This window comes from Leptinotarsa decemlineata, unplaced genomic scaffold (genome assembly GCF_025532065.1).
Source record: "Leptinotarsa decemlineata unplaced genomic scaffold, Ldec_3_MD MMD2_tig00026336_RagTag_RagTag, whole genome shotgun sequence".
NCBI classification, from domain to species: domain Eukaryota; kingdom Metazoa; phylum Arthropoda; class Insecta; order Coleoptera; family Chrysomelidae; genus Leptinotarsa; species Leptinotarsa decemlineata.
Window position 1 is genome coordinate 2,349,440 of NW_027412692.1, and position 16,327 is coordinate 2,365,766.

General features: G+C 33.3%; 1 long non-coding RNA gene across 1 annotated transcript; it reads right to left on the reverse strand.

The window, feature by feature from the left end:
• Window positions 1-14,445: 14,445 nt before the first annotated feature.
• On the reverse strand, window positions 14,446-16,073 carry LOC141485816 (uncharacterized). Its single transcript, XR_012467486.1, has 2 exons — window positions 14,793-16,073; window positions 14,446-14,742 (listed from the first exon to the last, which is right to left on the reverse strand). It is a non-coding gene; the product is annotated as an uncharacterized lncRNA (long non-coding RNA).
• Window positions 16,074-16,327: the final 254 nt, after the last annotated feature.

Below are 16,327 nucleotides of genomic sequence, written 5' to 3' on the forward strand. Positions count from 1 at the left end.
GTATGACGCTGTCAGTTTGTGAATTTTCGAAATTGAATTAATACTAATTGTGTGTTGTTGTTCTGTTCTTAATTTGTTACTTTAATAATTCACTTGTTATTAAAATGGCATACACAAATGAGGAAATGGCTGATATGCATTACGTTTACGGTCTGTCGCAGGGGAATGGGTTGGAAGCCTCTAGAAGATATGCTGAAATGTATTCTCAACGGTAGCATCCTTCACATAGAATATTCGCTCGACTTCATCAACGATTACGAGAATATGGTTCATTCGACAAAAAAACGCAGGATTGTAGTCGCCATCGAGAAGTACGACTACTACAGCTTAAGGAAGCAGTACTTAATTTGATTGATGAATAACCTACTACCAGTACTAGAAAGATTGCTTTCCAGCTAAATGTTGATCATTTGACGGTATTTCGAATTCTAAAGGAACAACTCTTATACCCTTACCATCTGCAACAAGGCACTGTTACCGCGAGACTTTCCGAACCGTCTTGAATTTTGCAATTGGATGCTGGAAATTATTAGAAGACGAATGTAGTTTTTCTCGGGACAAGATTATTAATTTTCATAATTACCACATATGGGCTGATGTCAAAACTAAGCATCAAGAACAGATTTCTCTTAACGTGTGGCTCGGAATTATTGGGGATGATTCAATTGGGCCTCATTTTCTACCTCCTCGATTAAATGGTGAGGCATACGTTCAATTTTTAAGAGAAGTGCATCCAGTACTGCTGGAGGAAGTTCCTTTGGGCGTCAGAAGGGATATGTTTTTTATGCATGATGGGGCTCCCGCCGATTTTAGTCAAGTAGCACGTCAGCATTTAACTGAAACATATGCAAATCAGTGGATAGATCGAGGAGGACAACAGAACTGGCCCGCTCGATCCCCGGATCTCAATCCTCTCAATTTCTCTATTTGGGGCTATTTACAGCATTTGATTTTTTGTTACTCCTGTTCGCGATGTAGAGAACTTGAGAAACCGCATCATCGATGCATGCAGGGTAATCAGAGAGACTCCAGGAATATTTGAGCGAATACTTGGCTCATTTACTATGATTTCAACATGTTGTGTGTTTTGTTAATAATAAATTAGCTTAGTTCATTACCTTTTAATCATTTAATGCAGGTACTAATTACAAAATAACAATAAATCCAGTTCGCATTCATGACGATGTATCTCTGCAGTTGTTCGTAAAATAATTTTTTGCTGCGAACTGGTTTATTTTGGGCAAAAAACTCAGGAAACATTTTTGGTTAAAAATGAAACAGGCTATCGGAAATATATTTTTTAATGATAATCAAATAATAAGACAAAACGTTACATTGGAAATAAATTTTAGGGATTGCGTTTTTCACCCCTTACAACCATGGGGTAAACCAAATAAATTACTGGTTAAGTGTCTTTTCGGTAGTACAAAACGTCAGGTTAATTTCAATATTGTAACTTTTTCAGTGCTTGTGAAAAAAATTGTTATACAAATTTCATGTTCCCCTTTTGAGGGGCTGTATCTTAACAAGGGATGCTCCAATGAAGTTTCTTTATATGAAAGATCCCATATTTTTCTCCATAAGAATGTTGAATGTTTTACACTTATTCAGTTACACTCTGTATATCTGGAAATGAGCATTATCGAATGCGGTTCATAAAATGAATTCTTTGAATTTAAAGCGAATATCAGCAACTACCAGATCCAAATAACATGTTTTAGTATTTGACAAAAATGTTATTATTATTTTGAAGACTTAGTGTCGCGGGTAACTGTTTTTGTCAAAAATGAAATGTCTCGTCGCGTCGGCAGACAGAAAGATCAAAAGTTTTCAGTGTTTAGGCCTGGCGCACATTGAGACACATGCGACGCAACCCACGTAGGGCAGCGCAAACGACGCAGTGCACGAAATTCGGTGGCTGTGTTGGCCTACGCATATTGTCTACACGGGCTGTGTTGTTTCCTGAATAGTAGGTAGTTGTAAAATGAAAAGTAATCATGGACCATTTATTACTAGATTTAGGTTTCGAGTCAGATTCAGATGCAGATTGGGAAACAGAAGTTTTGCTGTACAACCTATCAAATAAAAAAAGTCATATTGGGAAAGCAATCACATGAAAAAAAGGCAAGGTCATGGCGAATTTAATTTGGCATCTGAATTTTCGGACTCAAAGTTCACTAATTATTTCCGACTAAATAAACATCAGTTTGATGCAGTGCACAATATAATACAAGAGACAATTTATTCTGAAGGTTGTAATGTCCAGACACCCATTGGAACAAAAGAAAAACTAGCTGTATTCTTAAGGTAGGAAATTTATTTAATGTAAATTGAAAATTTATTCATTAAAAAAAAAACAACAAGAATGCATTCAGTTAAACTGAAAAGTTATGAAAAAATGATGCGGTGTCTTCGGACTGCGCACTGACTGTCTCTGGTGCCTCCGGAGACTGTAGGGGTGTGCTAGTAACAGATGAGTAGGAAGTATGGGAGTATGATGTTGAAGGGCTGTAGGCTCTCTGCGGTATTGGTTGAAGCTGGTGCAAAATTGGAGTCTGGGGACAAGTTTGTGAAAAATTTTGTCTTGAAGAAGGGGCCATCTGTAAATATTCAGCTTCTACTTCTGACAGTGCTTGATATACTCTATTTCTTATGACATGTTGGTATGTAGCAGGCATATCCTTTGCTATTTCATACATGGCCGAATCATCGACTCCTTCATTATGCTGGCTAAATCATCTTTTTTCATTCGTTTATTTTTCTGAACAATAGTTTCCGACATTGATTTAGAAGAATCAGAATTACTTACTGTATTTTCATTTAGCAAATGTTCGGTTTCGGTGTTCTCCTCTGCGGACAAGTTTTCAGTGTTTCCATTTTCATTTACTGAAGTATCAATGTCTGCAAATCCCGTGTTCGTTCTCCTTCGCTTTCGAGTTGTAGGTTACCCCCGCGTGGTCGATTTCCCATATAAGGGACTAGAAAATCCATTTGCTTCTGGTATCTCCAGGGTTTTATTTCGGTTGCAGCAGATCCACTTTTAAAAGTATTTTTCTACCTACGTAATGCTACAGGATGACAACTTCGCAATTTTAGCCAATTGTTTTGCCTCGCCAATTTGTTTTGCCTCGCTTCCTGCAATAAAAGATGAACATTTAGATTTAACTATTATAACATTTCTTCTTCATAAAAGAATATCAAGGTTCTTTTCATTACAGATATTTGGCATCGAGAAACAGCTACAAAAGTATAGCCTATAGCTACAGAATGGGAGATCGCACGGTTTCCAATATCGTTCATGAAGTATCAAAAGCTATTTGGGAAAATATGCAACCCGTATATTTCCCACAGCCCACAACTGAAATGTGGCAAAAATAGCTTTGGAGTTTCAAGACAAATGTAACGTTCCACATTGCGTAGGTGCCGTTGACAGAAAACATATAGTTATAAAAAAACCGTCAAAAACGGGATCCTCGTACTATAACTATAAACATAATGTTTCCATTGTCTTAATGGCTAGTGTTGATGCTAACTATAAGTTTTCAACAATAGATATTGGGTCAATGGGAAGATTTAGCGACGGAAATATTTTTTCTACTAGTCCATTAGGAAAAAAAAATTGTAAACAAAACTTTGAATCTACCAGACCCCAGTGAACTACCAACAGTTGCAGGACTTTTGCCTTACGTTTTCGTAGGGGATGAGGCATTTCCTTTAACACAAAATTTTATGAGACCCTATCCAAGAAAAAACGTCCTTGGTGATTACAACACTAAAGTATTTAATTACAGATTGTCACAAGCGCGCCAGTGTGCAGAATGTGCTTTTGGAATTCTAGCTTCGCGATTTCGTATTTTCCAAAAAGCATTTGAAATAAAAGTGGACAGTGTCGTCAGTATTGTGAAAGCAGCTTGTATATTACACAACTATTTGACAAAAGAAAGGGTAAATACTTTGGACGAACAACCAGAAGAAATGCCTACATCTCAGTTACTTTCCTTACGACCAACAAATAGTAGAAGTTCATTGAATGCTTTTGCGGTGAGAGAAAAGTTTACAACATATTTCAACACGGATGGTGCTCTACCCTGGCAAGAGCAAAGTGTTCGAAGTGGAAAATTTTAAATTTATAACGAAAAATATTGCTTCATCCAACGAATTTTCGATAACAATGTTTTCAGCTTGTAAATGTTTTTCATTTAAAAATAAAATATCATAAACTCGTCTGACTTGTTTTTATCTGTATATTGTATTTATGTACTTACCGTTTTTTAACTTAACATGTTTGGCAATCGTGTTCCAGATGTCATCTTTTAGTTTGGATTTCATATATGAGGGATTATTTGTATCATATAGAACAGGACATTTTCTGACAGCCTCAATAAGTTCTTCCCGCATTTTTTGCAATTATTTTGCCACACACGCACACGAAATCTGTGTCTCGATCACTGAGCGACACACGTTTTGTTTGGCACGTTCGTGGCCTACATTGTTTTGCGTCTTAATATGCGGGCGTGCAATGCTCGCTACATGATACAAAAACGTGGCGTGTGCTGCCCTGCGTGGGTTGCGTCGCATGTGTCTCAATGTGCGCCAGGCCTTAGCCTGTGTTTTTGTAAACTGAGATATCTGTGGGGCAAGGGTCGGTATTATAACTTTATTCAAAGTGTTAATCTGTGGTGGGTATACAGGCTACTTTAACTGATTTTTATTATTGTCTCAAATAAAAATGAGATTTAATTTTCTTTTGTAGAACATGAGCAAAAAATAGCTATGTACAGTTGAAGAAATCAGCAATTTAATTTCTGTGCGTGCAGTGGAAACAAAAAAAAAACATTGAATAGAACTGGCCGATACTTGATGAAAATCGATATTAACAGTCATTAATACAGTTTATTTTATGATTTTCACTATAAAGGGTTTTACAAAAACCGCGACACGTGTTTCGCTATACAATAGCGCTGTTCAATATACTATACAACACTATACAATATACTTTACCTTACTGTACTATACTATACTATACAATAGCGATGTTAAGCTTTGATACAGCTATTGTATAGCCAAACATGTATCGAAGTTTTTGTAAAACCGTTTATAATGAAAATAATTCAAGCGTTATTCTAACGCTTGAGTAAGATATTGTATAGCGAAACACGTGCCGCCGGTTTTGTAAAACCCCATATTGTGAAAATCATACAATAAACTCTATTAATGAAAATAAAACAGTTCACAACAAAACAGCTGACTCAGACTGGTTTTCAGATGTTTGGTGTGATTCGAGTTTCGAAACTAAAACAAGTTTTCTGTTTGTGTTTTTGAAAACAAAACTAGTCACAAGCGAGTTCGTTTGGTGGAAATCCATCTTTGAAAAGTGACATCTATTAGGATATTTTCACAATATGGTAGAAATCAATTTCTATATTGAAGTTGTACAATAATAATTCTACTAGATCTTGTTTCAGGTTTGACAGCAAGCAAATATTCATAAATATTCTCATTAGTTTCATCACATCTTCTGGGTGAATTTTTCTAAATTCCCGCTGTCCTTATTGCGATTCAATAACTAACGCTAAATCAAAAATTTTTTCTACGTTTTTTGCTAGCTATGTTCATTAAATTAGAGAGTGTTTCAATTAAAATTCTCACATCGTCTATTATTTTCAGTATAGCATCTACTCAAGGAAACCACTCCAATAATTTCTTCAAATACAAGTACATGATACGAGTAGTTTATTTGTTACCATTTTGAGCACCTATCAGATTGCAGAATCTGAAACAAATAAAATTTGTAATGAAGACCTTCGAACAAATATAGAGTAAAAGGCAAACTGCTACAATTGTGTCGACAAAAGAATACCCATACGATCAATTTTTGCATCCGAAATAAGCCCAATATATCCTAACCTTTCAATTAACAATTACTTTTATACTTGAAATTCACTGATAGTATTATGGATCACTTTCATAAAATTCATTGATAATTCAGTAAAAACTAATTTTATATTAAATTTTTCGACTCCGATATCTAACAATCCGAATTTTCTAGCATGCAGACATTAGATATAGCCATTCCAAATTTGAGAAACTAATGATTAATGCAGGCTCAATCTGAATTTCATTGGTTATGAATTGATTTGGAGTCATTACTACTAATTTTGGAATGAACACCAGAAAAAATGTAGTTTCACTTGAAAAACAAATTGATTATTTCAATAGGTACAATAGGTACACAAATTTTCATCAAGGTTTGAGGATTATCTCAAACCGTAAATGTCTTCGATAGTGTCCTTTTGATGAGATATACATATATGTTAAATTTGAAATATTTGTTTCTGACTTCGGGTGATTTGTGATTTGAAGTTAAAATTTATAATTACATTAAAAAAATTAGTTACTGTGAAATATGAAGAATCCATAATTTATTACGTATGAAAACAACTATTCGTGTAGTATTAAAGAATTGAAACTTTTCGAAAAACAACTTGTCAACTGTCACAAGGTCTGAAAATCTAAGAAATTATCAACGGCTCTCGTTTGTTCAGCTATCTCTCTTCAAATTCGAGATCTCTTTGATTCAAAGGAGAGTCCAACTGTTCTTTCACTTGTAGAAGAAAAGGATACTATATGAAGGTAACTGTCTTATTGCGTATTTTGTTGATATGTGTATTGTTTAATCGTCCCTACCATATATGATGGAATTGGCCGATACTTGTTGGGAATCCATAACTAACGTTTTTTCACTTAACAATTTTACAAAAACACAACACGTGTTTCGCCATATAATGTCTTCTTCGGGTGTCTTTACTAACTATATTCTACATATTCAATGCTTAATATACCTTATTTTACAATATAAAGTACCTACATTTCAAGTACCTGATTTTTAACTTAGTTTGTTAGGAATTAATATTGTTATGAAAAAATATTTAGTAACGGGGAGTTATTCAATTATTCTAATTGATCATTCAAATAAATTATCCAAATTTCTGAATCTACTGATTTCCAAACATTCTAAATGTAACACATCATATTTATGATTGAACTCATGTCTTTCTGCTAAATGGTGGTTTGTAAATGTGGAATTGGTCTTTCTATTTACAAAACTACTTATATTATCTTTAATTCTTGGGGAAAATGTTCTCCCTGTTTGGCCAATATACAGGTACTTGAAATTTAGGTACTTCATATTGTAAAATAAGGTATATTAAGCATTGAATATGTAGAATATAGTTAGTAAATACACACCCGAAGAAGCCATTGAATGGCGAAACACGTGTTGCGTTTTTGTAAAATTGTTCAGTGAAAATCTCACAATAAACTTTATTTTTAATACGTCCCTACCATAGTTTATGCCAACTAAGTAAACTCGTGATATTTTTCGTAAAAACAACATATGCTGTTTTTCAGTAACTTGACCCCAACGTCATTTTCATTTCAACAGAATGAAAAAGGACGAATTCGAATTGATATTCTACTCAAAAGCGAGTTTATGACGCAACGAAATTTAGTTATATTAATCACAAACAAATAACACTCGTGACTTGATGATCTCTTCAACTACCTTTTGTTAAAAAATATCCAATAAAATTGAAAATTGAAAAAATTATTGGTTCCTCGATGTAAGCAACCAAACACCTTGAAATATATTACTGCCTGCCTACCTTTGATGAAGCCGAAGAATTCCACCTTGACATATATCCAGTATGATTGAAATGAAAGGGCTCAAAAAGTGGCATGCGCCAACATCCCCACTTCTTTCAAGACTTGAATCAATCGATGCAACAACTTCAATGAGTAGACAGAACGTATACGTGACAGAATAGAGTCTACTACTGATCCCGCAGCTTTCATTTTGTACCATTATAGTGACTATTGTGATATCTCATCTACAAAAGTTTATCAAAAATGCCGTCCCCTTGTGATTCCTGCAAAGGTGAGTTTGTTGATTGACAAATTTGCGAAGAATAAAACAGTCGTCTCCATAGTTCAATATTTCATAGATATGATGTTATAAACTTCCGTCGTTTTTACTACTTTTAGAAAAATATTTTTTGATTATTATTAACATGTCATTGTGCCCATTTGTTCATTGGTAACGTATGACAATTTTCTCCATTATAAAATATGTTCTTCTCCATGTAAGTATTTCATACTTCATTGTATCAATTATTGGTACGCTGTTCTTCTTTTATTGTAGAATTTTAAATAATTAACTGATGATGAACCTATATAGGTTCAAAACATGTACTGATTGATGGTTTTACAGTTCCAACATCTGAGGGTAATAATAAATTGTGGAGATGACTTTGAGTTTTTATTTTATTTTTTGTTTTTATTCTTCACAAATCTACTGCACTTCATTTTGAGATATAATGGACTTCTACCACAGTATAATTTGAAAAATGTATGTTTATGTGAACGGCATATTTCTAGAAGGATATGTTTGTACTGGGTGTATTGAGGTCTATAATTCGTTCAACCCATAATAATGTGAATATTAACGGGACTCTTAATAATAAACAAAATCGTTTTGTTCCATTTGATATTAAATAAACAGCATCAATTAATTTAGTATAGTAGAGAACTATTAGACTTTCGTTTTTAAATTTTTCATTAATCTTCTATTTAATCTTAAAAACAATCCCTGAAAAAACTTGACAGATACTCAATAGCGGTTATTTTGAAGTGAAATTTGCTTATTTTTCATCTCAGAAACTATCTAAAGTACGATAAAACAGCTATTATCTGCCGAAACGGTGTAAATATTTTTTAAATAATTTATCGTTTCCTCTAAATTCAGCGTGCCTATCTCGAATAACTTGAATTGTAGAGAATTCCTTAAGTTTTAATAAAAGTCATTCGAAACAATTCCTCGTCACTCTGGACTTCAAATAAACAAATAAATAAATAGCCTTCGGTATGAAATGATTCAGAAATATGTCTCACATATCTCTGAACAAGGATCTATTCAGCCTTACTTTTGATACAAAATTAAAATAATAGTGATAGAAATGATAATGATTTTCTGTTCTGTTTTAAAATGAATGAATAACAAGACAATCTCAGGAAAGGAAAGCGTTATAATGAAGTATATAAAAAGACATATAAGGAAGGTGTATATTAAATGAATATTACCAATAAAATCACACTATAACATTTTATTACATGTTTTTAAAATTAATTTATCATTTTATAAAATATAAAACTTATTCAAAAAGCATGTATGATAGAAAAAAATCCTTACGAGTATCTATTGCATCAAATATCTGGTCAACTTCAAAAAGTTTTTCACATTTCATTTGTTGATACATTCATATTTGGAATCGTATCTATTTATTTTGAAATGAAGACTAAAACTGTTGAGATTTAATAGAAAATAATTTGAATATTTGGGTTTGTTTGAACTACTAATTCATATTATAACATACACATATTTTTATCAGGATTTGAGGATTATCTCAGAGAAAACTATGAATGTATTTCCATTATGTTTTTCAATTATGTCATCTTATGTAGAATTTGGAATATTTGCTCCTGACTTTTCAATCTAACAAGCGTTTTTGATCGGAATTTGATTTGGAAGTGCATGGAATCACCAATAATACATTTAAAAAATATAATAATCACCTAATAGTAAATGAATATTACTGGAGTTTTTTCCCAACACCATATCGTTATTTTTAACACCTCGACACGTGTTTCGATCACCAAGTGATCATCTTCAAAGTGGAAGATTAAACTAGAAACTAACGCGAAGCTAACGCTATTTATGCTATATAGATATCCCATACAGGTAAACCATCCAGGTGTACCACCCATACAGGTATACCAACCTAAATTAATTTTACAATTTTGCTTTATCTATTATTTTACAATATATGTTTAACTGTCATAGCTGTATATAAAACAATTTTCAGCTATATAAAAATTAATTTCATAATATTGCCTATCTAAATTTATTTGTGCAATGTGTGCTTATGTAGTAATCAGTAAACCCAACTATATTAATTTAACAAGATATATAGCATGCTCTTTGGTATAGGTCCGTCATCGTTATTCATGATATTGTGTTTACTTATTTCTACACTCTCATAGGCATCTAGTAGCCTGTTGTTGTTAACTTGTCTAACTAATCTCAATGAACTGAAGTCTATGGAACGGTTTTGTTGCAAAATATGATGGGCGGCTGCTGATTTTTCAGGTCTTCCATATTTTAAGTGTTCCTTATATCTTACATCAACAGATCTTTTTGTCTGTCCATAATATTTTGCATCGCTGTCTTTACATTCAATTTCGTAAATTCCAGACGTTTCCGAATTCTCGACTTTGTCTTTTGGACTTCCCAAAAGGGTCTGTAGTGTATGACTTGTTTTACAAACCACCTTCATACCTAGCTCCTTGAAAATATTTCTATCTAAAGTTCTTCGTATATTGGTGGTATGGAACTGAGATGTATTTATCTTGGTTTTTGTCCTTTGTGACAGTCGAGTTTGTACCTGTACTTGAACCTGGAACATTAACAATCTTGCTGCCTGTTGTCATTCTGATATAATAAACATTTTAAATGGTTTAGTGGTTAACTGATATGATAAATATTTTGAATGATTGTGAGTGCCAAGATTTTAATTTTCATTTTTTTTTGCTGATTCATAATTTGAAAACACCAAATTGCTAACATTGCGTATCACTGCAAAACAACTTTGATGAGTCATCAATTTCATTCGATATTCAACCTTGCAATGTAATTTAATACTATCATAATCAGTGGTGTGGAAAATAGTTGAATCACAGCCAAAGAACGGAATTCAGTATGCGAGAATATACTCGTATTATTATTTCGATTGCAAGCCAATCTACGTCTGATTTATATAATTCCAAATAGATATAAGAACACTCTTGATTGTTATTGTGCTTTTCGATAGGTATAATCAGATCAGAACTTCTGGCGTAAAACGAAACACTTTTCCACACAACGTGTGGGTGACAATTGGAAAATTTAGAATGGCGATTTCTGAGAAACCTAATCAAATATAAGAACTTGTTGGAAACAACTGCCCTTCTAGGGAGGGGAAAACAAAATGTTGTAATACCCAACTTGTTTTCACTTACCCCCTCGCCCCCACCCACCCTAACTTTATATTCTCAAATGGCAACTCCCTACTTGTGATACCTTATCGAATAGCTCTCAAAAATTGCTGGTATCCTACAAAGATACATTCGATGTAGTGAGTTTTGGTTTATTGAATAAAAAACTATTTATTCAAATAGAAATTTTATATCCTATTAATAATTTGAGAAATGTTTAAAACCATTATTATTATCGTCATAGCATCAATATTGAGAATCTCAAACATTTTACGCCTGAACTATTTCTGTTGAAAAAGTTTACTTGATGATAAGTGAAAGTAATAAGAAAATGAGTGTTTTTATTGAGAGGTATTTTGTATTGCATTTTTTACTTCAAGACGAGAAACGATACTCTTATCAATGCATTTGATTTTCATTTCGATACTTGTACACGAAAAACAAACTTTCTATCTGCTGTGTATAGTTCAAGTAAACGATATAGTGCAGCCTACCTTCCAACAGCTCCCCTTTAACAATATAGTTAGGGAGGTTACTAATTTCGTTATTTAATATTTATTTCTGATTATATAAGAATTCGTTTTTCGATGACATTCCAGGTTAGCTTCCCAAATTTCTGCCACCGCAGTTGTTGGTTGATTGGTCAAACTAAAAGCTTGGCAAGTTGACTTGGGTGTCACACCAATAGATGGTTCCACTTATGTCTCGCTTGCGTTCACGTAGTTACTTCTATTAAGTACTTTTCTTGGTTTTTTCTCATTTTGTATCAGTTCAAAGGGTAAGGGAGCCAGGCTCCAACCTGACTGAAATCAAGACGACGTGCCCCTGCCGGGTACTGACGATGCCCAATAGGCTGAAACAGCTGTCTACCGGTGGCTCTTCAATTGAAATCAATATGGAAATGATCAGAATGGTACTCCTTTATTTATCTTTTCATACTTCACTAACTTTCTTCGAAAGCTTCTGATAATTCCTTTTCCATATTTTACTATCACTGTCGTCATTCAACTCAATAATGAATTTATTTCCACCATTAATATGAAAGTGTCCAATCTCCATAAAGTCTTTTTCAACTTAAATTATTTTCAGAACCTTTTCTGCCAGTCTTCTTCGATAATATTAGATACTTCTTCTTCAATTAGCTCTATTACCTTCTTATCAAATTTTAGAATATTTTTTATGCCTCATGCTTTATTTCAATTTTTCCCAAATCAACTCGATGGGATTGAAAACACAAAAATAGGGGAGAAGTCTCATATGTGTGATTGATGGCTTTTTTACTTTATGGTAATTCATGATCACTTAAATGAAATAAATAAAAACACTTTTGTCTAAATACCACTGGTAAATTTTATTTGACCGAAATCGGTCGTATCAATGAAATTTACCAGTGGTATTCAGACAAAAGTGTTTTTATTCATTTCATTTGAGGGGAAGTTTCAGTGTGGTATGTCCATACCACACTGTAAAACTTCAAGTAGTTGGTTTTGGGTATAGTAGTCTCCAAAATACAAATTGATATCCATTAAAAAACTCTGTATTTCATGTTTCCTCGAATTTTCATTCGGTACTTTGATGACCTGTCGCGAATGAGGAAGCGTTGTCAATAACTATTACACTATTCGCATCCAAATTTGGGATCAATGTGTTTCCAAACCATTCTTCAGTCAAATTAGCTTTCATGTTCTGATGATAGTCAACATTGCAGTCCTCAAGTTTGTTTCCACATAATTTCAAAGAATTCGGACACCATCCTTTACTTCCTCCGCAATGCACAATGGTTGGTCGCGTTCCTTTGTTTGCAGGCATGTTAGGTGTACACATTCTCGAACCATCAGTCCACCCTTTCGTAACTGTGTCGTGAGTGTCATACCAAGTTTCGTCCAAATAGAAAATTTGCCGTTGTTCTTGTCTATATTTAATTATTTGTTCTAAGTATTTGTTACGCAAGTCCGGAAGTATTCAATCTCTTCCTTATGATTTCAGTTTTTGACTATTTTACGTACAGTTGAGAAAATAATTTTGGTCAAATCTGATGTTGCTTGTAATAGTTCGTTTCCCTTGAAACCAAACTTGAGATGAAGATTTTATATACATTGAAACATACTCTCTGTGTTTCAATATTCAAATGCGTCCGAATCTTATTCACTGGTACCTCTTTTTCACATTGTTCACCATCGCTATTGGAATCACTACACAGGAAAAAGTCTGCGTTGTTATCACACTCAGTATTGCTATCAGTACTTGTCCAAGGATACCACATTCTGAACAGATAACAAAAATTTTAAGTAATTATAACTGCACCAATATCGAATTTCAACACTCAAATCGCGATCAGTTCCTGAACTGAACATTGACAACACGAGGGCTCGCATTCTATTCGTCACCGTAACATAACTTCAAAATTTAATTTCATGACTCTTCAGCCAATCATAAAACTCAGTTAGTAAAAATCATCCAATACGAACCGTCAATTCTTCAGATCACGTGGACTAGTCGGCAGCGGCTTTATTTCTTTGTATTGTTTTTTTTTGCCTTTGAGGGCGCCGACATTTGAGGTATGCACAATACCAGTTTCTTCGACTATATAATACAGCAGAAAAACAGAAGTATTTAACCAGAGGCAACCGGAGAGAAATGACAGTCACGTGTACTAGTAGCAAAATTTCAAAAAACTGGTACTGTCACAAATAAAAAAAGGGATCAACCAAGATCGACTCGTCAGTCAGCTACAGCAAACGGATTATTCCTCGAATTTGTAAGGAAAGTATTACTTAAATTACATAAATTTCATCCATATAGAATGCAAATCCTTCAAGAACTTGGTGGCGATGACCCCGACATAAAAATTTTTGTGAATCTATGACAGCTAGAAGTATCGCAGAACCCCGGCTCATAAAAAATATTTGCTTTGGTGACGAGTGAATTCCTCATTCAAATGTGCACATAAATGAACAAATCTGTCTTTACTGGAGTGACAAGAATACACGACAATTTAGGAAAGGGCAAACGCAATACCCCGTAGAAGTTAATGTTTGGGCTGGTATATGGGGAGATGCATTCATTGGTCCATCATTTAGTTCCAGTTAGACAATGTTTTGATAATAATTATGCTAATTGATGGATTGAAGAAGAGGTAATATTGAATGGACTCCTAGATCCCCGGACCTATATCCTATTGATTTCCTCCTCTTCCACCTTGAAACTTTTCTTCAAATGATGGATGTTTCATGTTGAGTCTGTTTTTTTATCAACTAAGTATACGAAAGAGTTTTATAGTATTTTTAAAACTATACATTTGCAATCCAAAAAAAACTGTGATTTTGTGATCTGGAAACTACAAATGAAACACTGATAGACAATTTTTTTGACTTGTTTATCTAATTGTTCAATTCATTAATACAGTATATGAAAACTAGAACACATTTTTTTTCAACGTCTGCAAATGTCTGTTTTTGAAGATCTTACTCAGGAATCTCAGTAGAATCTCAGGAGATCAGATACCATTTGATCTGATTCTGGAATATCAATATGTTTTCCGGCATTTTCCGTGGATGTACACATAACCCTTTCTACATGGAACATGGAGAACAAATCTCATCCTTTGAAAATTGGTTTTTCCAACTGGAACTTTTTCTCTCATCTCATGTGAATCTTAAAATAATCATGCAGACAATAGCTCCATTGCCAACTTAGAAACTCACCTTCCACAAATACGAATGAATCAACACTCAGAAATGTCAAAAATAGTAATACTACAATCATTTCTTCAAAATATATTCTCATGTTGACCGAATGAAAAAGTGGATCATTCTGTAGTGGAATATTTTATTTTCAAAAATCTATCATGGAAGCATTAAGTGAATTACGCAGTGGTAGTGTTATCTGACTATTAGAACTAAAAACGAATGAGGACAGATAGATTTACAACTCAACCAGTGCTGGAGGAGATCTATATTTGAGGGGTACAGAAAGTAAACGAGATTTTGTTACTCACACGGATTGAATAAGGATACAGTAATTTTTCGACTATATTTTGCGAAAAGAAGCCTGTTTAGAGTTATACTTTCCTCTTATCTAATGGAAAACACACCACATCCCCCAATGGAGAATATATCAATGCTAAACCAAAGTTTTCAAGTAATGAAATTTCAGTATCTTGAAATGTTCATCAACTCTGCGAAATTGATCTAAATCCTACTTCCAATAGAGATTTGGAAGCAACTCCATCAAAAGTGACCCCGTATACAAATCATGCTAAACATTTCAAAACGATAAAAAATAGTTTTTGAAATTGGTGAAGAAACAAACAATACCAATTCTTTCAATGGTCAACGAAAAGTATGAAAAACATGTTCAATCCAAAAAATGTCAAAAGTTTGAAAACGGAAATATTTTTTTTATAAAAATTGACTAAGTTCGGTCAAAATTGTTATTACCTTTTCCTACCTCGTCGGATAACATAATCTTTTCAAACTCATTTTCCATTGCAGAGTTGTCTACTGACTGAGGATATCATCGTCATGACAAAATTGTCAAAAAACATTTCGAAAAAATTGTTTTGAATTATGTTTCAGTTATGTAAGTGCGCCAATGGAATGATATCTCACTGTTGTAATTCAACATTTTCATTGCTTGATATGATAACAACAAGATCATAATTTATTTTGGTGAATTTTGACAGATTTATGATATAGTATTCCCGGATATCTTGGAAATGATGAAAATTACTTGATAGCCAAAATTAAAAACTCTGTCATAAATTGAATCTAATGAAAAAATGTACACACACCAGAACTGAAATACTATTTCTCGACGTTGACCAAGTTGACATCATCAAGAGAATACTACAACTGCCTGGCACCAAACTCTGACAATTCATAACGACCATTTTTACGTGAACAAACAAAATTGTCGAATTTGGTACTTTTTCACTCTGCAGTGGTAATAACAAGTTATAAATGAATGGAACGTGAATGAAATTGTAGTAGATAACCTCAATTCACCCATATCCAATAACTTCAACAACTGACAAAACATCTGAAAAATATATACATATATATATAAAAATATAAATACAAATTCTGTTGAAATTTGAACAAGGAAAATGTGAACAGACATTTCGAAGCTAAATTTCATTTCAAAAAATTAATAGCTCAAAAACCCCATCTAGATGGATGGATATTTTATTTGACTACGTATATGTATAAAACATTTGTAGCAAGTCAGGTGATAAATC